Raw genomic sequence first — 27332 nt, 5'->3', positions numbered from 1 at the left:
GATCATTTCACCAAAAATTTATTGATTGTGAAAGTAAAAATGATTATTGGTTGAAATTTATTGTAGATCATTGCACAAAGAAGTTATCCTGCTAGAAAAGTAAAGTAAAAAAAAATGTTTTTGAGTGATACGTGATTGAATTTGTTTAAGTTTGTGCTAGGAACCCAATTTACTCATGACCATGTACATGCTTTCACATAGATTAGATTGCTTTTTGAACCCATTTGGAGATGGGTTTAATAATAGATGTTTTAAAAAATATTGTAGCATTCAGATGGAAGGCAATTAAGAGAAGTTTCCTTTTTTTAGCAATATCTTTTTTATGAGTAAGAACTTGATTCAAAAGAGTTAGATCTCTAAGTTTAGTTATCATTTATGAGACTTCTCACTAATCCTAAGATCAGCATAAAGTAATCCCATTTTATTTTGAATATTCAATTTTTTATTTGATTTTTTTTAAGTCAAGACACAAATAATAAAAAAATCATGGCTTTTTCATTATCTCAATAGTTTACAAAGTTTTTAACCTGATATACTAACGAAGAATCCCAACTTTGAGCGATACAATCCACAACAACTTGAGCGAGATCAACCTTAAAAGTACTTGTTTTGTTGCTTGATTTCTCAGATGCAGAAAACTTTTCATCAGTAGTAGGCATGAGACACACATCTTTTTCTTCAACTTCATCATCAAAGGAATTTGATTCCTCAGGTCACTTTTCTTATTCAGCGAAAAGGTTCCTTCGAGCCCATGTTTTGTTTCTTCAAGGAAGCAACCGATCTTTTGTATTTTACTTCATAAGATTTTTCTGTAGGTTCACATTTTTTTTTATTTACTATCTTTTGAAAAGTAATCAAGGCTTCCATAGTTATAACACTTGTCTTCATTCTTCTTATTAGTGTAACATCCCAAAAATACTAGAAAAAAAAAGTTTCATTTTCAAACCACCAAAACCCATACAATCATTTGTTAAAAAATCAACCAATGTATAAAGTGTTCTCAAACATCAGAGTAAATCAGATAGATAATGCGAAAATAAACTTTAAGGCATGTAGTGCAATCAGGCCAAACCCTTCCCTTTAGAACCAGAAGTACCTGAAACATTTAAACACAAAACCGTAAGCACAAAGCTTAGTGAGTTCCTCAAAATACCACATGCCATACATATAACAGGTCGATTTCAACATAAGTGGAAGCTATGGGCCATATCATAGTCTAACATCCACTCGATGTCATAGGCTAAATCATGGTCTTTTCTTGTAACGCCAAGGGCCGGATCCTGGTCTTGCACACAAGTTCCAAGGGCCAGATCTTGGTCTTTCATACAATGCCAATGGCTAGATCCTGTTCTTTCATACAATGTCAGGAGCATAGATTGTAGATATACATAACTATACAAAAATACAATCCTAATCACTAAGATTATGTATAACAAACTCAGAGCACATGATACACTTCATGCTAACCCTAGAGAGAACACGTAGCATAATAATCCACTGCAACATAATACAACATAAAGTGTTTGTAAATCATTATATTCTTAGGTGAGACTTAATGAGTTTCACAAGCATGAAAAATGTTTATAAATATGGTTTTAGAGTTATTTATTTATTTGAAATTAATTTTGTTAGTTCTTTTCTAAAATTTTAGTTAGGAATTTATGGAAAACCTTTCAAATAAGAATTGTGTTTAATATTTTGGTTCATATTCGAACCCTTGTTATAAGTTTAATATTATTTTAGAATATGACTATTGATTTGGTCCATCTTACTAAATTATTTATAAAGGGTCAAGTTTGATTAAAAGTTTGAAGTTTGCTATAATTTGGTTAAAAGCAAAGATATTTGATACTTATTGAGTTAAATTACAGTTTGCAGCAAAAAGGACACTCTTGGAGAAAAAGGACTGAAAATGACAGAAGCTAGAACCTTGAAGGACTCGAGCTGAAGATAGGAGCTTAATGGAGCTTAAAAGGAAGAAAAATTTGTTGGATTAAGGTATCTAAGCCAGTAACTAAATTGGTATATTCTTGTAATTAGAAGCAAAGTCTTTTTTGGTTTGCCCTTATAACTAGAACTTGATTAGAATGACATTTATAGAGAGATGATGATTTATTAGATTATTATATGATTAATAAACTAATTGGAAATTATGAGAAAATGATTTTTTAATATATTATATGATTAATATATTAATTGGAAATAGACAGTTAGTTTATTAATTTATTATGTGATTAATAAATTAATATGAGATCAATTGTTAAAATACTTGGTTTGTTAATTAATATGGTTAATAAATTAATATGAAATCAATTAGAATTGATTAATTTTTATTCAAAATTAATTTGGGATTAATTGGAATTCATTAAAAGTACAAGGGATGAATTGTAATTGTTCAATAGTTGAACAAAAGAGACAAATCTAGAACCATTTTAGGGTGGAGAGTTTGGGAGCCTTTCTAGGGATTCTAAAAGCCACCTCGATGTTAATAAGGAAAGAATTAGAATTAGAATTAAATCCATTATTTAATTATTCAATTCTTGCTTTGTCCCTAAGTTATCTAAACTATAAATAGGACTCCTTGGGCATCAATTTTCACGACTACTCATTCTTGGAAGATTATGAACACAAATTATACCTCTTCCGCTCTCTCCTCAAGTAGCGTCTAGTTCTAGGGTTTGGGTGTGAGCTATTAAAGGCATCCAAGCTTTTGGTGCTTGTTTTCCAAGGAACTTCAAGAGGACTTGATTTGATTATTTGGTATAATAATCAAAAGGTATGTATCCCTATTTTTTATGTTAATTCTGATCTCCGGGTCACGACCCCGAATTAGGAAACGATTCGGAACAAGGTGTTACAATGTAAGAGGAAAATAATAGAGACATTTCGAAAATCATAAAAGTAAATCAAGTTAGGGGTTGATGTTTGAGAATATTGGAATGTATATATATGATACAAAACGCTGTAGTATGGTGCGTTTGGGTACTTAAGCATATATACCTTATTGGGTATTTCCTTTTCCATATATATATATATATATATATATATATATATATATATATATATATATATATATATATATATATATATAAAACACGAGTAGTAGTTATTTTTAAAATGAGATCGGAGGTGTGTTATGTATTTTGAAAATAATGGATGCCAAAAATGTGGTGGCATTTGAGAGGGGGTGAAGTCTACCCACAATCCTCCGCACCCACACCGGCCTCACCTCGGTGGCCACTATAGCAAGACCCCTGAGCCTTAGAGCGAAGATATAATTGACATGTTATAAGTGACTTTTGGCCACTATACCAAAACCACTCAGCCTTAGAGTCCATGGTGTGTGTTAGTGCCATTTGACACTACACATCATATTACACAAAAAACAGTGACACATACTACTGTCTACAATTTCTCGTACCATCTCTCCTCATTTGCTCCCGTTCAACGCTAATTTTTTGTTTTTTTTTTAATTTGATTCTTTCACCACTCTATAAATACTAATCCTTTGACATTTAGTTCACACAACCTTCTATCACATTTCTCTCCTTCGATCATTTCTCATCAAAATGTATTTCAACAACCTTACCTCAAGATCCGGTAGAAAGAAACCTCATGCTACTAGTTTAAGTACATTGACTATAGAGTTTTGTTCCTCTCAATCCATCTATACCCACTTACCGACCCCAAATAGATGCTTCTATTCATTCACCCTTCAAATTTTAATTTTTAAATGTGCAACTATATTATCCCATTTCTATGCCAACCATTACCCTAAACATGTTTAACAACTTCATGACTTTTTTGCAAAAATGCTTCACCCCCCCCCCCCCCCCCATGCACACACACACACACACATACACAAGCCGAAAATTCAACCCCTAATGACAAGAAGGTCAAGTTCATACTAGAAATTTAAGCGTCACCTAAAGACATTCTCCAGACTCAACATGCACCCAAAGACATTCTTGAGACCTAACACACACCCGATATCAAAGAAAAAGGAAAGACAACCCCTCAAATATGGACTCCAAGGGAAGTATCCGTTTTGGTATGTTCATAGGTCGATAAATCTGAATGATGCGGCAAACAAAAAATTTACAAATGGATAATCATTTTCTGCGACGTGTTACCCAATGTTTTTGTGTAGAAAATGGGTCGTGATGACTCCTGTTCAAAACACTAACCGATGTAAAAGTTTTGGGAGGTGAACAAGGCAGCTACAAAGATAAACAGGTTGTATAACAACCCTAAAACTTAATGTAAAAATGAATAAACTAATGAAGACATTAGCAAGGAAGTATTAGATCTATTATGCAAGGAAAAAAAGTGGTCGTTCAAATATGGTGAGGCTTGAAATTTTTTAGTCTCTAGTTCGAAATGGCGAGATATGCAAAAGAAAGAAATTGAAAGCGTTGCAGCAAAAATAACAAAAAACATATTCGACAAGTTAGAGAATGTTGAGTCCGTTTGTGTTGCGTCTTGGGCCTTATGTTTTGTATCCGGATTGGGCATGTCCATCCGTGATTTTCTAGATTAATTAGTAAGGTTGTTATATATATATATATATATATATATATATATATATATATATATATATATATATATATATATATATATATATATATATATATATATATATATATATATATATATATATGCAATATAGAGAGTTGATAATCACGTTCTTATTTTGTAACCCTAGAACACCTCTAAAGTCGAAGTTCTTAGTCGAGCTCTTCTGAGGTGTTGAAGTATTAATCATACGACTTATTCAAAGCCATACTCGTGTTTTTAATTGTGTTCTTAATTATTAGCTTGCTTAGAATCTATCGATCCTAATAGAACATTGTTCTAACAATTGGTATCAGAGCAGGAGACTATGTGATCAATACACATTCCTTCTGTATTCAGAATTCCTTAGGGTTTCCGCTTTTATTGTATAAATAAGAAGTCATCTTCTTTGTTTCGACGGCAACTCGGTTTTAGATAAAACCCTAATCTCAAGTTTAGAGGTTTGATTCTAGCAGCTTACCATGTCTCACGATGATTTGCAAACAAACCCAATCAACATCTCAAACAACATTGGATCTACAACCAGGATACCCATTCTCTACACTCAAGACTACAAAGTATAGGCACATCACTTCGAAGACTACATGGTTGGATCTGAAGATAACGGCTATCTTATCTGGGAAGCTATCACACTTGGGCCGTTTGTTCACTCAGGAACGAACACTACTGTCAAATCCCAAAAGGAATATAACAAGCTGGTAGCGGATGTAGACAAGATGTCGCATGATGAGAAAGACAAATTGCTATGTAATGTGAAGGCCATGAGGATGATCAGATTTGCCTTACAATCTGACACCTTTCGGTTGGTTGGTTCACGCACGACGGCCAAAGAAATATGGGATAGGTTGAATGAACTCTATTCGATCGATGAAGATCTAGAACACTCCATTCAAACCTTGCTACTGTCAGAATTTGGAGTATTTGAACAGAAACCTGACGAAAAGCTTATGCAAACTTTCGATCAGTTCAATCATCTCCTAAGTAAGATGATTAAGCATGGAATAGAGAGGAAATTGATTGAGCAAAAAGTGAATTTCATGAATGGGCTCAGACCAGAATGGATGGTTGTTGTTTCTACAGTAAAAGCGCATGAACAGTTCAAGTCTTACTCGCTAGCGAAACTTGTGGGAATACTTAAGTCCCATGAAAGTGTAGTAACCAAAGAAGCGAAAGTGGTTTCTGGTGTAGGATCGCTGGCTCTTGTCTCTAAAGGGAAAGGTATTGCAGAAGAAGATGAAGAAGCTGATATGTCGGAGTGTGACCTCACAAGCGAGGAGTATACTATGATGGTCACCAATCCAAAGAAGTTTGCAAGGAGAAAATTTCCTGTCAACAAGAACCGAATCTGGCAGGGAAGTTACAACTCTGAGAAAGTGAAGCATGAAGCAAATATCACCTCTCAAAAGGATGAAGAAAAGAAGGAGAGAAAGCTTGCAGGAGACTCAGGATACGACTGCAATTACTGCCACGGAAAGAACCACTTTGCCAAAGATTACATGCTAAGGAAATTCGCTAAGAAAAGAGACGGAGAAGATGATGAAGCATACTATATGCGTAAGTTGGAAGAGATCAAGAAAAAGAAAGCAGCTAACGGTTCTATGAATGCTTTGATTGTGCAGGAGAATGTAGATGAAGATGAGTTCGGTGGCGTCGAAGTTTGGTCAACTGACTCTGAAGACGAAGAGGTGAGAAAGCCTACTCATGGAAAGGCTTGTGTGGCAAATGGAAGTAGGTTTGGCTAGAAAGTGCGTGATTGTCACAGATAGTTCATCAACTGCAAGTGCAAGTGAGGAACCGGACCTGACTGAAAACAAATGTTTTGCAGCAAAGCCGGTTAGTGAGCAGATCAACGACTGCGATCATTTGATCAAAAAGGTACAAACTATCCTAGGTTCTCTTAATGTTCCAATAACAGAATATGAAGTAGAATTAAATGAATTAAAACTTAAATTTTCTAATCTAAGTGGTATTCTCAAGCAAACTCGTTTAACGAATTCTAACCTAACTGACCAAATTAGCAGGGTGACAACGAAGAGTGAGGAGAGAAGAATGTGGATAGAGCTGAAGGAGCAGGAGTTAGTTAGGGCTAGGGATGAAAGTATTTATTTGCAAAGAGACAATATAAAGTTTTTGAAACAAAGGAATGTTTTTGTTTAATTGCTAAGTGTTTATACACTAATATAGCTCAATTGCATTTAAGTTGTGAGATAGGAAAGAAAATTCATAAAATGATTTTGCCATTTCTTGAATTTAAAGAAGATGAGGTCATAGCTGAATGTGAATCAGAAGAGACATCCATGTCCTACAAAATTGGACTAGATAAAATTGAAACCTTCATTGATTCAAAGGAACACAAATGTATGCTAAAAGACATCTTAGATGAAAATGATAGGTTGAAAATTAAGTCAGAAACTATTCACTCATTTGACCAATCCAATGCCAAATTAGCTTCTGATAATAAAATAGACTTAGAAAATACGTCTGAATTTGTTAAAGAAAGTGAGATGAGTGAAATATCTGTAGAAGACGTAGTTGATTGCTCTGAGTTTATGAAGAGCGGAACTGAGAATGAGAAACCACTAATCTCAGAAAATTCAGCTAAATTTGCTCGACTGACAAAAGATAAGGAATAGAAACTTAAAGAAAAGGCTATGGTTTATCAAAAAGTTCAGACTGTGCCAAATCAGGTTTATGCAGTTACAGGGGTCACTCCTAAGCAGACGTCAGAATTAAGAACCATGGTCGAAAACGATAATGTTGAAGGATGTGATGAGTACTTCTGGTCGGCTCCTATTGATAATGAAAATGAAACTGTAGGTTTGTCTGAGCGGACTTCTTGGAAGGTCAAAGGAAGATAAGTAGCTGAACCCATAAATAAACCTTCAAGTTTTGACAAACCAAGCACAAGTGGAACCAAAGATATCCCTGAAGAACCAAAGGAAGAACAGGGAGTTCCGGTCAAAACAACCGAAACTCAAAAGGAAAAGCCAAAGGTCAGCTTTAACATCCACAAATCGCAAAAGGAGCTAGTTGAACAGAAACGCCTAAGGAATCAAAGATATGCAAAGAATCTAAATGAGCGAAAAATTTACTGGCAATCTCAAAATCCAAATCATATCCCTTCTAAGAGAGCATCATCGGATAAAGGAAAGGAAAATTTCAGTCCAAGTTCCTACTATTCCAAGTCTCAAAACCGAAAGTCAACATTCGGTCCACTGCCCAGTTTTGGTCCTAAACCCAGTTTCGGTCCTAAACCTAGCATCGGTCCCAAACCTAGTTTCGGTCCATCCAAGTCCTAAAGCAAGGGAAATTCTTTGAAGGACATCAAAGGAAGGGGAAAACTAACTTCAGATTCTAAGTTCCACAATAAGAAACAATCAGCTAACCCTAGATCTCAAAAGAAAAATCAAATGCCAATACCATCTAACCAACCAACCAATGCACTTAAGTTTAAACAAGATAAAACTAAAATCAAAGTGTATACAATTAAGAGAAAAGATCAAACGACTCTAGTAAAAAGAATATATTCGGTTGATATTTCCACTGCAATTCCATTTTTTGTGAAAAACTCACAAGGACCCAAGCGACTTTGGGTTCCTAAATCTGCTTGAATTTGCAGGTAATCAGTGACGAGCAGTTCGATGAGGAATGGTATATAGATAGTGGTTGCTCGCGTCACATGATAGGAAGGAAGGAAGTAGCACCTGGTTCCTGGTATGTAAAATTTATCTAAGTGTTTTGCATTTTTAGCCTTGGACTCGGCGAGATGTAGGCCCGACTCACCGAGTAGAGACGGGATTTGGAACACGTTTAAGTTGGCGACTCAGCGAGTCCCTGCTGTCTGATGAAACCCTAAATTTCAAGGGTTTGCACCTTATTTAAGTCATCTTATGCGCCCCCAAGCTCGCCCCCTTCACCCTCAGAGCTCCCTATATCGTCCAACCCTTGTTCCTTGTGAGATTGAAGTGCTTTGGTGTGTTTTCTTGAAGATTTTGAGAGGAAAGGGGAGTAAATCAAGAAGAGAAGAAGGAGGCAAGACATCTTGGTGTTATTTCAGTGATTTCCTTGAGGTATAACTCAGTTTCCCTCTGTTTTCATGCTTATAGTCCCTTGTAGCTCCATTAAAGTCCTTTTTGAGCCATTTCCAAGCTTGATTATGAATTAGAGTTTGTAATAAGTTGATTAACCTTTAGATCTAGGCATGATTGAGCTCCAGGAGCTCAGATCTACTGCCTTTATGGAGCCATATTGCATGAAAGCCCTAGATCTACTCTTTTAGTGCATTTTGAGCCCTAAAACCTTCATTGGTGTTTATTTACACGTAAAGTTAGAAACTTTCCGTGTTAATCAAGCCCTAGAAACCCAGATCTATGTATGGCATGAGCTGGATTCGAGCAAAATCAAGTATATAGTATTTGCATGTGGATGACTCGGCGAGTCGTTCATCGGACTCGGCGAGTCGAGTCGCGAGTCCCCAAGTTTTCCCCCTTTTCGTGTTTGCGGAGTGGAGTACTGAGTCATGAGGTGTGACTCAGTGAGTCGGAAGCCAGACTCACCCATGAAGGAACTCGGTGAGTCAATTCCCTGACTCGGCGAGTCCAAGGCAATCTTTTTGCCTCAAGAACAGACTCGGCGAGTTGTTCATACAACTCGGCGTCCCAGCATAGAGTGTTTTTCAGATGAAGATGAACTCGACGAGTTGTTCATACAACTTGGTGAGTAGGACGAAGGACTATTGGACTTTAGTTTAAACGGAAAACTCGTCGAGTCAATGCCTAACTCGACGAGTAGAGACGGGATTATGGTCAGACAAAGGGATAGGGACTTGGCGAGTTGGCAAGTCAACTCGACGAGTCGGGTCAACCAGAAGTTGACTTTGACTCTTGGCTTGGTTAGGGGTAAATGGTCATTTTACCCTGAGGTCGGTTAGCAGTATTTGACTGAGTGTTTCGTGGGAATTATAGGCGGAGGATTTCCGGGGTAGCAGTAGTAGAAGACAGTCAGTTCACACGCAGATCAGCAGCTACTTTGAGGTGAGTTACCTTCCAGTAGCGGTGGGTCTACGGACACAATGTCGGCCCACCAGTAGGAGTTGTATGATAGATGATTGTCTCTGTGATATTCATCTAGGGTTGCTACTACCTGTGATATGTTATTGTGCTAGTATGATATGATGCTATGTGCAAGTGACAGTAGGGAGAGCTAGTCCCTCAGATTACCGGTCGATAGGGCCGAAGGGGTGGTCATGCCCAGCCATGCTAGATAGATTATGTGATATATGTGTTATGTGGTAGTAGTAGGGGTGAAATAGTCCCCAGTACCCGGTCGAGAGGACCGAAGGGGAGACCAACACCCAGATATGCTAGTCAGTATCTGGTCGAGAGGACCAAAGGGGAGGCAAGCTCCCAGATATACTGGTCAGTATCCGGTCCAGAGGACCGAAGGGGTAGGTCGGGCACCCAGATGTGCCTGACAATATATGTATGTTATGTGATTGTATGGTATGTGGTATGTTGGGGGAACTCACTAAGCTTCGTGCGTACAGTTTTTAGTTTTGGTTTCAGGTACCTCTTCTTCGAAGGGGAAGGAGCTGGCGCGGTAGCGGCCCATCACACACATGCCTTGTATTCTGCACTATGAGATCCTCCTGGGAATTTGTACTCTGACATTATTATGTTTTATAAAATGTTTTTCAAGACATGCGATAACTTTTATGAAATGATATGATTGGTGAACGTTTTATTTCTAATGTTTGCTAAGTATATGTTTTAAAAATGAAATTTTTTGCTCGTATTTTTGGGACGTTACAAGTTGGTATTAGAGCCCTGGTTTGAGGGATTCGGACACACCTTCGGGGGTGTCTGAACTCAAATCGAGGGATTAAAAGATTTTAAAGAAGAAAATATTTTTTAAAAAGCTAAGTAAAGAAATTTAAGAAGGAACGAAGTGTGTGATGTGCGCGACCGGCCAAGCTCAAGTTAGTATTCCCCAAACTACCCATACAAGCTTATGTTATGTTTATCAGTTTCAGTAGAACAACATGCTAGAATAGGACTAAGGATCTAGGAGTGATGCCTTATGTGCCTGCTTTATGTGCTTCAGTGTATGAAAAACTACATGCTAGAATTGAGTAGACAGCAGTAGGATAGCGTGTTTAGGTTATGCCTGATAGTATGAGTTTAGCATTGTATGTTAGTTCAGCTTTTCTCTATGAGGACGTAATTACTTGAGATTGTTCCCTTTTTGTATGAATGTTGCTTGCTTTGTGCTTCATAGGACTCTGAGTGATGGGAGTTAGACATTAGGTGAATACGCCACGTCACATGTGATCAGGGTTTAATAATCTTAGAGTGCTGGATTTGGCCCTATTGCGCAGCTCTTGTCTGAGTCTAACCGTTGTAGAGCCGAGTCTGTTACTCGAAGGATTATCTGAGCCTCACCACATGTGATGGTATTCAGGTAATGACTAATTGACATTACAAGGAGGCCTTCAGCAACTGAGCACCGAGTAGGGTGGAGTTAGAGATTTTCCTAGGGCAAACCTAAGATGAGTATAACAGTGATTAGCGGTAATGAAAGGGACCTGGTGGAGTCAAGGCAGTCCTTGGAGAAGGTACGGATAGATGTGGAAGGTAGTATGGGCCCGTACTACTGAAAGCAGAGGATCCGTACCCGAACCGAGGAAGGCCAAGATAAGACCAGGGAACTTGTAGTAGGTGTGATCCCTCCAGAGGTATCAGTATCGCTAACGGTTAATATTTATGTGTTTCAGAATGGTCGTACTACGCTCGAGGCCAGCAGTTGGCAGTACAGGAGAGGGATCAGGTTCGGGATCAGGTTTCGAGCCTTTAGATGAGGGGCTACGCGAGTTCATCGCGTCAGAGATCACCAGAGGCATCCTTGAGTCGACCCCCATTATCTTCAGGTCGATCAAGGAAGGGATATTGGAGTTGATGGAGGATCGCCTTAGGGCATTCAGGAGCGACATGGCATCTAGCCAGTCGGGATCTCGCACACTGTCCTTCAAGGACTTCCGGGGCAGTGGTGCGCCTGATTTTCACGGGGCGAAGGACCCCATAGCTGCCAGGCGATGGATTGTAGACATTGAATCTGCACAGTTGACTAGCTTCTGCCCTTAGGGGTCGAAGGTGAGATATGCAGCAGGATGTTTGAGAGATCGAGCCAGGCATTGGTGGGAATCCGTTGGTGACTCGTTAAGAGCCTTGGCTGTCGAGGCTATGACCTGGTCGGACTTCGTGACCAGGTTCAGGGCAGAGTTTGTGCTGGCTATCGAGCTGCAGCAGCTGGCCAGGGAGTTCCTAGATATGAGACAGACGACGGAGACTGTGGCGGAGATCACCGCCAAGTTCCGGGAGAAGGCGTTGCTGGTGCCCCAGTACGCGGGTGATGAGGATATGAGGAGGACCCGCTATCATGACATGCTACGAGCTGATATTCGGGAGCATATCAGTTTTTCAGCTTGCCCTACCCTGGACTCTATGATTGCCAGGGCAAGGGAGAGGGAGATAGATCTAGAGCACATCCGGAAGAGGAAGGCGGAGGAGGGGCATGTTACGGGGGCTTCGGGGAAGAAGCCCAAGGGACCAGACGCGAGGACGAAAGGCCAACAGGGGCGGGGCCGCTGCAGGAAATGCGGCAAGACGCACGAGGGAGCGTGCAAGTTGGGATCGTCAGGCTGCTACAAGTACGACAAGTTAGGGCACTTCAGCAGGGATTGTACCGCCCCTGCACCTGTGATTCAGACATCGGAGTTGCTGTGTTTCCACTGCAACCAGAGGGGCCACAAGAAGGCCAATTTCCCCCAGTTGACAGCATTAGCGTTGGTTAAGGCGCCAGCTCCAGCTACCCTGCGGATTACAGATGGCCGACAGGGCAAGGCAGAGGCTCCAGTGGTGAGGAGCCGGGCATTTCAGCTGACTATAGAGGAGGCACGCGCTGCACCCGATGTGGTGACGAGTATGATTCTTCCCCTCTATCTTATTTTTTATGATGTTATGATATTGATATGTGCTCTGTGTATATGCATTAGGATCGTTCCATGTGAACGGTATTCCTGTTCAGTTGTTGTTTGACTCGGGTGCCACCCGATCATTTATTTCCCTTGCGCTTAGCAAGAGGTTTACTGAGTCTTCGGGCATGTTGGATTGCCCTTTAGAGGTAGAGATTGCCGATGATCGATCGTTGCGAGCGTCAGTAGTATTCAGGGATTGTGTCCTAAGGTTATTTGAGGAGCGCTATTTGGTGGATTTGGTTCCCATCCCTTTGCGGGGGAACAAGGTGATTATAGGCATGGATTGGTTGAGCCCTAATGGGGCGGTAATAAATTGCGCACAGCAGTTAGTGCGGATCAGGACCCCAAGTGGGGGAGAGTTGGTGATCCACGGCAAGAGGCCAAAGCGTGGACCTACAGTATGTTCAGCAATGAGAGCTAGGCGCTACCTTCAGCATGGTTGCACGGGATATGTCGCGTATGTTATGGATACCCGGGAGACGGGTAAGGCGACGGTGAGCGAGGTTCCAGTGGTGCAAGACTACACTGATGTGTTCCCGGAGGAGCTTCCTGGAATACCTCTGGAGCGTCAGGTAGAGTTCAGGATCGACCTAGTTCTTGGTGCAGCTCCGATAGCCAAGGCACCCTATCGGTTGGCTCCTCCCGAGATGTAGGAGTTGTCTACGCAACTGCAGGAGCTGCTAGACAAGGGATTTATTCGACCGAGCAGTTCACCCTGGGGAGCCCCGATCCGTTTTGTGAAGAAGAAGGATGGGTCGCATCGGATGTGTATAGATTACCGGGAGCTGAATAAGGTGACGGTGAAGAACCATTACCCACTCCCGAGGATTGATGACCTCTTTGATCAGTTACAGGGAGCATCTTGGTTCTCCAAGATCGATTTGCGTTCAGGTTATCATCAGATGAGGGTCAGAGAGAAGGATGTACAGAAGACCGCGTTTCGGACGCGTTATAGCCATTATGAGTGCGTGGTGATGCCGTTTGGGCTCACCAATGCTCCTGCCGCATTCATGGACCTCATGAACCACGTGTGTAGACCGATGTTGGATCGGTCTGTGATAGTTTTCATTGATGACATCTTGGTTTATTCCAAGACGCATGAGGAGCACGAGGAGCATCTGAGAGAGGTTTTGGAGACCTTGAGGAAAGAGAGCTTGTACGCCAAGTTCTCCAAATGTGAGTTTTGGTTGCGCGAGGTGCAGTTTCTTGGGCACCTCGTCAACCAGAACAGGATTTCAGTAGACCCGGCCAAGGTGGAGGTCGTGATAAGGTGGGAGGTTCCAAAGTCTCCATCCGAGATTCGGAGTTTCCTAGGATTAGCAGGCTACTATCGGAGATTCATTCAGGATTTCTCCAAGATAGCCGTACCTGTGACACGGTTAACTAGGAAAGCCATGGTCTTTCGATGGGGGCCTATGCAGCAGGCCGCGTTCGAGATTCTGAGGCAGAGATTGTGCGAGGCGCCAATCTTAGCCCTGCCTGAGGGTGTAGAGGATTTTGTAGTATATTGTGATGCGTCTATCTCGGGCTTAGGCGCAGTGTTGATGCAGAGGGGACATGTCATTGCTTATGCCTCGAGGCAGCTGAAGCCTCACGAGGCAAACTACCCGACGCATGACTTAGAGTTGGGGGCGGTGGTCTTCGCCCTCAAGATTTGGCGACATTACCTATATGGAGTTCGGTGTACCATTTACACGGACCACAAGAGTTTGAGGTACCTCATGGATCAGTCGAATCTGAACATGAGGCAGCATCGGTGGTTGGACATGGCGAAGGATTATGATTGCGAGATTCTTTATCACCCGGGGAAGGCCAACGTGGTGGCCGATGCGCTTAGCCGTTAGGCGGCACCGATCAGGATGTGTGTATGAGGATGACGGTGGTGACTCCACTGTTGGAGCAGATTCGGGAAGCTCAGCAGGAGGCTATGAAGGAGGAACATCGGAAGAGTGAGCGAATAGTGGGTCAAGTCACCTCCTTCGATTATGATAGTCGGGGGTTATTGCCACTACACCATAGGGTGTGGGTGCCGTATCATGGAGGCGTGCGCCAGATCTTGATGGAGGAGGCGCACAAATCCCGATTTTCTATTCATCCAGGGGCGACGAAGATGTATCGGGATCTTCGTCTAGACTATTGGTGGCCCTGCATGAAGCGGGATGTGGCGTGGTACGTCGAGCGGTGTTTGACTTGCAGGAAGGTCAAGGCCGAGCATCAGAGACCGCACGGCAAGATGCAGCTGTTGGATATCCTGTTGTGGAAATGGGAGGATATTACGATAGATTTTATCACAAAGCTTCCCTGGACGGCGCGAGGAGTAGATTCGATATGGGTCATCGTGGATCGGTTGACCAAGAGCACGGGGTACCAGTGTCAGAGATATTAGATCGAGATGTGCAGTTTACTTCCAGGTTTTGGAACAAGTTTCATGATGAGTTGGGCACTCGTCTGCATTTTAGCACCGCCTTTCACCTGCAGACGGATGGTCAGAGCGAGCGGACCATCCAGACGTTGGAGGATATGTTGTGGGCATGCGTGCTAGACTTCGGTGGTAGTTGAGATACCTATCTTCCCTTGGCTGAGTTCTCGTACAACAATAGCTACCACACGAGTATTGGCAGTCCCCTATTCGAGATGTTGTACAGACGGAGGTGCAGGACCCCGATATGTTGGGATGAAGTTGGCAAAGGGTCATGGGGAGCACTGAGGTGGTGCTCAAGATGACCGAGAGAATCCAGTAGGTTCGAAGCAGGCTTCAGGCTGCGCAGAGTCGACAGAAAAGTTACGCCGACAAGCGTCGATCAGACCTGGAGTTCCAGGTCGGGGATATGGTTCTCCTGAAGGTGTCGCCTTGGAAATGCGTCATTCGATTAAGGAAGCGGGGCAAGTTGGGCCCGAGATACATTGGTCCGTTCAGGGTTGTAGCCCGGGTGGGCAAGGTGGCATATAGGTTAGATCTGCCAGACGAGCTTAGTCAGATCCACAGCACCTTCCATGTCTCCCAGCTGCGGAAGTGCCTAGTGGATGATTCAGCAGTGGTGCCGCTAGAGGATATACAGGTTGATGACAGCCTGAATTACATTAAGCGCCCAGTCGCAATCCTCGACCGGAAGTCGAAGGATCTGAGGAACAAGAGGGTGGAATTAGTGAAGGTGCAATCGCAGCACCGAAAGGGTTCGAAATGGACTTGGGAGCCATTAGAAGAAATGATGGAGCATTACCCCGAGCTGTTTCAGGATCGAGCAGCAGACTTCGAGGACGAAGTCTAAAATAAGTGGGGGAGATTTGTAGCACCTGGTTCCTGGTATGTAAAATTTATCTAAGTGTTTTGCATTTTTAGCCTTGGACTTGGCGAGTTGTAGGCCCAACTCGCCGAGTAGAGACAGGATTTGGAACACGTTTAAGTTGGCGACTCGGCGAGTCCCCGCTGTCTGATGAAACCCTAATCAAGGATTTGCACCCTATTTAAGTCATCTTATGCGCCCCCCAAGCTCGCCCCCTTCACCCTCAGAGCTCCCTATATCGTCCAACCCTTGTTCCTTGTGAGAATGAAGTGCTTTGGTGTGTTTTCTTGAAGATTTTGAGAGGAAAGGAGAGTAGATCAAGAAGAGAAGAAGGAGGCCAGACAGCTTGGTGTTATTTCAGCGATTTCCTTGAGGTATAACTCAGTTTCCCTCTGTTTTCATGCTTATAGTCCCTTGTAGCTCCATTAAAGTCCTTCTTGAGCCATTTCTAAGCTTGATTATGAATTAGGGTTTGTAATAAGTTGATTAACCTTTAGATCTAGGCATGATTGAGCTCCAGGAGCTCGGATCTACTGCCTTTATGGAGCCATATTGCATGAAAGCCCTAGATCTACTCTTTTAGTGCATTTTGAGCCCTAAAACCTTCATTGGTGTTTATTTACACGTAAAGTTGGAAACTTTACGTGTTAATCAAGCCCTAGAAACCCAGATCTATATATGGCATGAGCTAGATTCGAGCAAAATCAAGTATATAGTATTTGCATGTGGATGACTCGATGAGTCGTTCATCGGACTCGGCGAGTCGAGTCGCGAGTCCCCGAGTTTTCCCCTTTTCGTGTTTGCGGAGTGGAGTAGTGATTCAAGGGGTGTGATTCAGTGAGTCGAAAGCCAGACTCACCCATTAAGGAACTCGGTGAGTCAATGCCCTGACTCGGCGAGTCCAAGGCACTCTTCTTACCTGAAGAACAGACTCGGCGAGTTGTTCATACAACTCGGCGAGTCTCAGCATAGAGTGTTCTTCGGATGAAGATGACCTTGACGAGTTGTTCATACAACTCGGCGAGTAGGATGAAGGACTCTTGGACTTTAGTTTAGACGGAAAACTCGTCGAGTCAATGCCTAACTCGACGAGTAGAGACAGGATTATGGTCAGACAAAGGGATAGGGACTCGGCGAGTTGGCAAGCCAACTCGGCGAGTCGGGTCAACTGGAAGTTGACTTTGACTTTGACTTTGACTCTTGGCTTGGTTAGGGGTAAATGGTCATTTTACCCTGAGGTCGGTTAGCAGTATTTGACTGAGTTTTTCGTGGGAATTATAGCCGGAGGATTTCCGGGGCAGCAGCAGCAGAAGACAGTCGATTCCCACGCAGATCAGCAGCTACTTTGAGGTGAGTTACCTTCCAGTAGCGGTGGGTCTACGGCCACAATGTCGGCCCACCAGTAGGAGTTGTATGATAGATGATTGTCTCTGTGATATTCATCTAGGGTTGATACTACCTGTGATATGTTATTGTGCTAGTACGATATGATGTTATGTGCAAGTGACAGTAGGGGGAGCTAGTCCCCCAGATTACCGGTCGATAGTGCCGAAGGGGTGGTCATGCCAAGCCATGCTAGATAGATTACGTGATATATGTGTTATGTGGTAGTAGTAGGGGTGAAATAGTCCCCAGTACCCGGTTGAGAGGACCGAAGGGGAGACCAACACCCAGATATGCTAGTCAGTATCCGGTCGAGAGGACCGAAGGGGAGGCAAGCTCCCAGATATACTGGTCAGTATCCGGTCGAGAGGATCGAAGAGGAGGCCAGCTCCCAGATATACTAGACAGTATCCGGTCGAGAGAACCGAAGGGGTAGGTCGGGCACCCAGATATGCCTGATAATATATGTATGTTATGTGATTGTATGGTATGTGTTATGTTGGGGGAACTCACTAAGCTTCGTGCTTACAGTTTTCAGTTTTGGTTTCAGGTACCTCTTCTTCGAAGGGGAAGGAGCTGGCGCAGTAGCGACCCATCACACACATGCCTTGTATTCCACACTATGAGATCCTCCTGGGAATTTGTACTCTGACATTATTATGTTTTATAAAATGTTTTTCAAGACATGCGATAACTTTTATGAAATGATATGATTGGTGAACGTTTTATTTCTAATGTTTGCTAAGTATATGTTTTAAAAATGAAATTTTTGGCTCGTATTTTTGGGACGTTACAAAGGAAGAGCTAAGGGAGTTTCGGTCCCTGAAAGATGGTGGGTGTGTAAAATATGGAATAACTCCTATGGCACAATCAATGGATACGGTATGATAAAAAATGGAGATTTCTTGATTCGAAAAGTGGCATATGTGGAAGGATTGCAGCATAACCTCATTAGTGTGTCGCAATTAGTTGTGGGCACTGGTCTAAAAGTATCATTTGACGATGAGGGCTCTGAAATAATTGATAAACAATCCAAGAAGGTTCTGTTGAAATCTGAACGTAAGGGAGAGATGTACCCTTTAAATCTCAACCCTATACGAGGAAAACCAGCAATATGTTTGCTATCAAAGGCAAATACAGATGAAAGCTGGTGGTGGCATCGACGACTATCGCACCTGAACTTCAAAGACATCAATAAGTTGGTGCTTGGTGATCATGTTCGAGGACTTCCTCTTCTCAAGTTCGACAAGGAACATTTGTGTGCAGCATGTGAGATGGGCAAACAAAGCAGGAAAAGCCACCCTACAACAATCAATACAAAGATAGTTGAAGCTCTTGAACTCTTACACATCGACATATGTGGACCTTCTGCTGTTGAAAGCTTCGGTGGTAGTAAGTATATTCTTATAATTGTAGATGACTTTTCACGCTTCACCTGGGTTTTCTTTCTTAAACAGGAATTAGATGTGACTCCAAAGTTGAAGACATTCATCAAGCAAGTGGAAGTGCAGCTGAGGAAAACGGTAAGGAATATCAAAAGTGACAATGGTCTGGAATTCAAGAATAATGATTTTGAGAGCTTTCTGGCTGACAAGGGGATAACTCATAATTTTTCGGCCCCTTATACACCACAACAGAATGGGATTGTTGAAAGACGAAACCGTTCTTTATGTGAGGCGGCCAGAAAGATGCTCAGTTTCACTTCACTTCCGTTATACTTTTGGGTTGATGCTGTTGCAACGGCTTGATATACTCAAAATCGGTCCTTACTAAATAAGAGATTCTCTATAACTCCATATGAGATCTTAAACAACCGAAAGCCAAATGTCAAATTTTTCCACATATTCGGTTCCAGGTGTTTTATTTTCAATTCTAAAGAGAACCGTAATAAGTTTGATGTCAAAGTCGATGAAGGAATTTTTCCGGGTTATTCAGTAACGTCAAAGGCATACATAGTGTTGAATAAACGCTTAAAACGAATTGAAGAAACCTATTATGTCACCTTCGACGATAATTACATGAAGAAAGTTCAAAGAAGTGAAAGTGACTTAGGAGAAATTTTTCCAGAATCTAGACAAGTCTCGGTTCCAATAGCCAACCTGTTTGAAGAACACATGCGCCTGTTTGATGAACTAGAGAAAGCAACACAATCAGAAGCGAAAGCCGCAGATAATACAATTGATAGTCTCAAGAAAATTATAGATGAAGCTACCAAAGAGATGGAAAGTGAACCTCCTATTGCTAAGAGCCATCCACCATTTCAAGGGGAAAGTTCAACCGCATCAACATCAAACAAAGCATCTTTCGAGGGGGGAGAATCCCATTCCGTCTCCATCTAATAAAGGATCAGGAGTAGGAGAATGTACTGATCCAAAACCACCAAGTAATAGCTAGATCGAGGGGGAGAATACTCTTCTCATAGAGGGTGCAAACTGTGATGCTGCCAGAGATTACACTTCGCCAGTCGAGGGGGAGAAAGATAGTGCAAGTACAACTGACGAAGGCGAGGGTGATCTATCAGATGTTGAAATAGAAGTGAATGCTGAATTGAATCCAGCATATGACTCAAGTTATCCTCCATTAGTGAAATGGACCAAAGACCATCCCAAAGCACAGATTATTGGTGAAACTTCAGAAAAAGTTCTTACTCATTCTCAATTAAAATCGAAACAAACTGCATTATTCTCTAAAGTTGAATTTTGTATGTTTAATTCGTTTGTTTCCAAGATTGAACCAAAAACTATAAAAGTTGCACTTGATCATTCTGATTGGGTCCAAGCAATGCAAGATGAGCTTCATGTATTTGAACGTAACAGAGTTTGGCGGCTGATACCTACACCAAAGGAAGCGTTTGTGGTAGGCTTGAAATGGGTCTTCAGAAACAAGGTAGGCAAAGAGGGGAATGTCATTCGCAACAAGGATCGGTTGGTGGTGAAAGGATATTGTCAAGAGGAAGGTATAGATTATAAGGAAACCTTTGCTCCAGTAGCTAGGTTGGAATCAGTTAGAATCTTCTTGGCGTACGCTGCTCATAAAAACTTCGAAGTTTTCCAAATGGACGTCAAATGTGCCTTTTTGAATGGAGAATTAGAAGAAACTGTTTATGTCGAGCAACCACCAGGGTTTGTGAACGAGAAATTCCCTGATCATTGCTATGTGTTGCACAAAGCAGTTTATGGATTAAAGAAAGCACCGAGAGCCTGGTATGAAACTTTAACTTGCTTCTTAAAAATGTCAAAATTTAAACAAGGTTCGGTTGACCCAACATTCTTCTGAAAGAAAGAAGGCGAACATCTTATGATTGTTCAGATTTATGTTGATGATATCATCTTTGGCTCTACGAATCCTAGCCTAACAGCTGAATTCAGAAAGTTGATGGAGACTAAATTTGAAATGAGCGCAATGGTTCCAATTAACTTTTTCCTTGGTTTAAATATTAGATAGGGAACAGAATGTATATTCATCAACCAGGAGGCCTATACAAAGAGCTTACTGACGAAATTTGGTATGACGGGCGACTCAAAAGTGAAGGTTCCAATGGCATTTGGCACTAAGTTAACACCATCTCTGGAAAAACCTGCTGTCGACATAACACTATATTGTCGAATGATAGGGTCCCTTATGTATCTAACAGCTAGTAGACCGAATATTATGTTTTCTATTTGTTATTGTGCTAGGTTTCAAGCTAATCCAAGAGAACCTCACATGATAGCAGTAAAGAATATATTCCGTTACCTGAAGCGAACCTCTTCTCTTGGTCTCTGGTATCCTACAAGATCTGGATTCTTCATTCAATCCTTTTCTAATGCTGATTTAGGAGGATGTGGACTGGACAGAAAGAGCACTACCGGTGGATGTCAATTTCTTGATGGAAAACTTGTTAGTTGGCAGTCCAAAAAGAAAACTTGCGTATCACTATCCACAGCCGAAGCTGAATATATAGTTACAACATCTTGCACTTCACAAGTAATATGGATTCAAAGTCAACTAAGAGATTACGGGCTAAGTATATATTGTGACTCAGAAAGTGCAATAAGGATTTGTCACAATCCAGTGCAACACTAAAAAACTAAGCACGTTGTACTAAGATATCATTTCATCAAGGATCATGTAGAAGATGGGAACGTGGAGGTACATTTTGTTCGATCTACTGATCAACTGGCCGACATATTCACTAAGGCATTACCTGAAGCACTCTTTAACAAAATCTTACAAGGCTTGGGTATGATGGAAGCAGAGTCGGTACCGAACACTCAAATCTCTCACTAAAATTATACAAGCGAAATGGAGCGAACGCTCGGTCTACTTCGGCTCCTTAATTTTTGGGAACAGAAATGAATCGAACGCTCGGTCTATTTCGACTCTAAAATTTTTGGGAACCGAAATGAACCGAACGATCGGTCTATTTCGACTCTGAAATTTTTAAGAACCGAAATGAACTAATCGCTCGGTCTATTTCGCTTCACTCAATTGAGATAAGGTTTCGGTTGTATACTGTGTAAATTACTTCTCTACTCTTAATATGGTCTATGCTTATTTAATTTATCTGCTTTTTGTTTTTATTTTTTTCAGAAAAATTCAAAAATCCAAAAATATTTTCTATTTCTGTTTTTATTTTTTTAGAAAACTTCAAAAATCCAAAAATATTTTCTTTTTCCGGTTTTTATTTTTTATTTTTTATTTTTTATTTTTTAAGAAAACTCAATCCTTCAAAATATTTTTCGTTTTGCTTGTTCTGTTTGTGTGGTGTGTTTGTTTGTTCTTACTTCAATTAGGTCCCAAGGGTACAAGAACTACAAATTTTGGAGTTACGGCAGGTACAATTATTTCAATACGAACTACTTAAGGGTCCCTAGAAGCATGCTGCTGCATGATGACCAAAGCCTCTATGATTTCAAGCAGGCCTTAATGATTTGATCTATACCTATCGTTTCTTCCTAATAAGGCCGTCTACATCAACTCGGTCTAGATCTACCTTACTCTTCTCTTATGAGTCAAGAGTTTATCTGCTTGGTCATATTTTTACAGCAAAAGGTACTTTTGGTTCTTAAACCACCTTCTTATATTCTCCATCCACTTTCATTTCACCAATGCAACCCTTGAGACTCTCGGTTCTTACCACTGAGGTTTATGGTTGCACAAAGTTTGTGTTTGTGATCTTGGATACGTATACCACGTGCTAAGTGAAACCCATAATCCAACTCCAATAATGAATTGATTGTGAATTATTAAATTCAAGAACTTACTGGTTACCCAATGAAATCCTTTTTCTTATTTTTGCATGGTCTTTATGAAATTGTCTACAACCAAGGAATTTATTCCCAAAAGATCCATATTTTTGGATTGCTATCACTTCTTTTGTCACTCCAACTTACATCTCACCTACTTGTTTAATAGGCTACATTGGTCTCATAAGTACTTCCACCAACGTTTAGTCTTATGTTAAGACTCAAAGTTTGGTTGAAGATAAGCTACCCATAACCTAGCAATTAAAAGAAGCCTTTCATTGTTTCTCTACAAAAACTTGATCGTATATTTCGGGAAAGCACACAAACACTTCAAGTCTCTCTTGACTCTAAAGGAAGCGATTCTTGCCCCGGATCATCTGCTTTCGGTCTTATAATGAGACATCATTCACATCCCATATACGCTTGTTTTATTTCTTTATCGATTGTCACTCTATTGCACGAAAATTTTATTTTCACAACTCTCGTAGCTGTTCGTTCAAAGTTTTGTTTAAATAGGGACACTTATGTTTCTTGAAGTCGCACTGAATTTCAAACGACGTTTGAGGATAAGGATTTGGGCGCTTGAATTCGAACGGTCCCTATACTCACGCGTGCTGACGCTTATCTGGGGGTACCCAACATGTCACATCGCGCTTTTCCAGGCGACGTTTTAGTGATCACGTCATTATCATCGTCTACATTCTCTCTCCTGGCAATGGTAAAGAGATTTTCATTTATTTGTCTTTTACCACCAACAAATTCTCTCAAGATTACGAAGCAAGCATCAACTGTTCATCTTCCTTCTTCGATCAACAATGGCGACTTCTTCCTCAGTTCAAGAACAGACTGCGTCTTCCACATTGCTTATGATAAAGCCTAATCTGAAGATGATCATCGAACTTAACCCATTCTTGTATGATTCGTATATGCTTCAAGTTGTCGAGTGCTTAAAGTATTCCCCACTGGTGGTTTCCCTAACTCCAGTTGAAGCCGTTCCAATGTCACTCTTATCGCAGGCGATATGGTCTTTACAATGGTCTTAACCTAGACTATGGGACGATCATCTGGTCTCAAGTGGTGCAAAGTCTCAATACTTCCACTAGGAGAGTGAAGAAAACATGTGGACTCGCCGAGTCACAGTTGTGCACTCGGCGAGTTTGGTCAAGGTTGACCGTTGACTTCGTTGACTTTTAGGGTTAGTAAATGTTTGGACCTTAGAGTCATCGGAAGGGTAGGATTGTTTTTACCCTTCCTAGAGGATGTATAGAGAGAGAGAGAGAGAGAGAGAGAGAGAGATTAGCCTGGACCTGAGGGTTGTATTAATTAGAGTATTTATTTCATGTGATTAGGCAGGGGTAGACCAGAGTTTATCGAGTCAGAGATTTATTGAGATATCCGAGGTGAGTCTTCTCACTATACTTTACCTTGAGTAGGTAATCGGAGTTATGTGATACAGTGTTTGTATGCTATATATGTGTTATGTGTTGCACTGCATTATTCTATGTGATTTATGTTGTGCATGTTTACAGAGTTAGAACCTGAAGGTTCACAGAGATAGAACCTGAGGGTTCACAGAGTTTGGGTGCACGGACCCACAGAGTTATAGCCTCGAGTGGCTAATATGTGTTATATATGGTATTTTGGGGGAACTCACTAAGCTTTGTGCTTATAGTGTTTCGTGTTATGTGTTTCAGGTACTAGTGAGGATCGCGGAAAGGCGCCGACTTGATCAGTACACACACGGGATTTTTATGTTATGAGATCTTGGGATTGATATATGTTATGAATTAAGTTTTAAACAATGATGCTTTTATAAATAATGAATGAATTATGTTTTTATAAAATGCGAAAAATTGTTTGGAAATTTACGGTGTTACAAGTTGGTATCAGAGCCTTGGTTTGAGGGATTCAAGTACACCTTCGGGCGTATTTGAACTCAAACTGAGGATTTGAGAAATATTTTCAAAAGAGAACCAAGTTTTCTAAAAAGAGTAAAAGATTTTTGGAAAACGCAGAGCAGAGTCGTGTGTACGATCAGTCAGCGCCCGAACGGTGATTTCCCAAAATACCCTTATGTTATATGCTTATGAGATTGATATGATGTATTCTCGTGCTAGAGTGGGCTAGGTATTCCTATTAGGACTAGAGTGGCCTGATTTGTGATGCCTTAGCCTAGGGGGATGTGAGCTATTATGAGATGCTTGAGAATGAGTAGGTTGCAGTGAGGAGCTTATGAGAGATCTGTTAGAGAGTGGATTATGCATAATAGAGTACTTGGGACTTGGGATCCTAGGAGGAGGACTTGGGGTGTATACTGACGCGGTGTGGATGGTAGTATTGGGCCCGTACTACTGAAAACACCGGGGCGGTGTACAGTTCAAGTAAGAATCTTCGGGATGCCAGGGATCAAGGAGGGATGAGTTATCGAGTGCGAGTATGCTCGAGTGAGTTTCTAATATATCGTATGTTATATTTCAGAGGTAGATCATGGTGATGACATGTCATGCGTCAGAGAGCAGCGAGACTAGTGATGAGGAGATCCGTCAGATCATCCATGAGGAGGTGGTTGCGGCCATCAGGGCAAAAATACCAGAGATGTTCGGGTCTATTAAGACCACGCTGATTGAGAATTTTGACGAGCGTTATGCCGCTCTTTCTGAGGCTGCTATTGCAGCGGCCACCACAGCCGTCGCTGCTGCTAGGCCGCAAGGGGGTGACTCGTTGTTGTTCAGGGAGTTTAGCAACACGAATCCACCAGAGTTTGATGGGACGTAGGATCCAATTGCAGCGATGAGATAGGTATCTGACATTGAGGGGTGTTTCTATACATGCTCGTGCCCGGAGCACTTGAGGGTTCGGTTTGCACTGAACCAGCTTCGCCTGGCGGCGAAGGACTGGTGGAAGTTCGCGACAGCACACTATTCTCCAGCAGAGCTTGCTGCGGTGACCTGGGAGAGGTTCACCGCCATGTTTCGTGATGAGTACGTTCCCTCGGTGGAACGGGATCGGTTGGCACAAGAGTTTTTGACCCTCAAGCAGGGTACGGAGTCTGTTACGGTTATTACCAGGATGTTTCATGAGAAGACGATGTTCTGCCCTGAGCACGTGTCTACTGAGCAGGCACGTATGAGCTGTTATTTGAGTATTTTGAGGAGAGATATCTGGGAGTTCGTGGCGAAATCCTCATACCGGACATTTGCCGAGCTTCAGGAAAATGTCTGGAAAAGGGAGATCGAGCTAGAGACTCAGGATAGGGAGGAGGCGGAGTCTCAGGGGAGGGATCAGCGACCGGCATAGTCCCAGCCGGCAGCCAAGCGGGCCAAGCCCGATGATTCCAGAGCAGGGAGCCAGAAGGGCCGCACTTGTGGAAAGTGCGACAAGGGTCATGATGGAGTTTGTAGAGATGGATCTTGCTACAAGTGTGGCAAGGAAGGGCATATGGCCAAGGACTGCCCCAAGGGGTTTGCAGTGTGTTTTCACTACAACCAGACCGGACATCGGAAGGACGAGTGTCCGCTACTGCGAGGGTCAGCACAGGGAGCTTCTCAGGGGTCTGCCCCTGCTGCTGTTAGAACTTCTGATAGTCGGCCGGTGAAGACCGAGACGCCGAAGGCTCGGGGGAGAGCCTTCCAGTTGACTGCGGAAGAGGTCCGCTCAGCGCCCGATGTCGTGGCTGGTATGTATTCCTTCATGTATTTATTTTAATGTTTGAGATTTTGTGCTTATATTATGATATGCGTAGGTACTTTTCTTGTGAGTTTTGTACCTGCTATGGTGTTATTTGACTCTGGTGCGAGTCGATCTTTAATATCGTTGGCTTTTAGTCAGCACATCAGTATTAGTCGAGAGGCGTTGAGTCGACCTCTAAGAGTCTCCATCTCCGACGAGAGAGCAGTGTATGCCATGGAGGTGATTCGAGGATGTGTACTTGAGATTTTCGGTGTAGAGTTTCTTATTGATTTGGTCACGATTGCGATGGGGGACGTCTGTGTCATCATAGGCATGGATTGGTTCAGCAGATTTGGAGCAGTTATCGATTGTGAGTGGCAGCTGGTGACTATACGAGACCCAAGTGGGGGAGTTCTTACGGTGTACGGCGAGTGTACCCGTCCCGATTCAGTGTTGTGTTCGGCTGCTAGAGCAAGGCAGAGTCTACAACAGGGCTGTAGTGGTTTTGTAGCGTATGCGATGGATACGAGAGTTGGTGCAGAGAGACCGAGTACGGTTGAGGAGGTTCCGATAGTGCGTGAATTCCCGGATGTCTTTCCCGAGGAGTTACCGGGGGTGCCTCCCAAGAGGCAGGTTGAGTTTCGCATTGATTTGATTCCAGGGGCAACACCTATTGCCAAGGCGCCCTATCGCCTTGCACCTTTAGAGATGCAGGAGTTATCCATGCAACTTCAGGAGCTGCTGGGGAAGTGGTTTATACGGCCGAGCAGCTCGCCGTGGGGAGCACCAATCCTTTTTGTGAAGAAAAAGGATGGTTCGCACCGAATGTGCATAGATTATCGAGAGCTGAAGAAGTTAACGGTCAAGAACCGTTACCCTTTTCCGAGGATCGACGATTTGTTCGATCAGCTGTAGGGAGCGTCTTGGTTTTCCAAGATTGATCTGAGATCTGGATATCATCAGATGAGGGTGCACGAGGAGGATATCCAGAAGACCACATTCAGTACTCGTTATGGGCATTACGAGTTCGTGGTGATGCCATTCAGGCTCACCAATGCGCCTACAGTGTTCATGGATCCCATGAACAGGGTATGCAGACCGATGCTGGATCGATCAGTGATTGTGTTCATTGACGACAATTTGGAGTATTCGAGATCCAGG

Source organism: Lactuca sativa, chromosome 4, assembly GCF_002870075.4.
Source record: "Lactuca sativa cultivar Salinas chromosome 4, Lsat_Salinas_v11, whole genome shotgun sequence".
Classification (NCBI taxonomy): Eukaryota; Viridiplantae; Streptophyta; class Magnoliopsida; order Asterales; family Asteraceae; genus Lactuca; species Lactuca sativa.
This window is presented reverse-complemented; position numbering follows the sequence as displayed.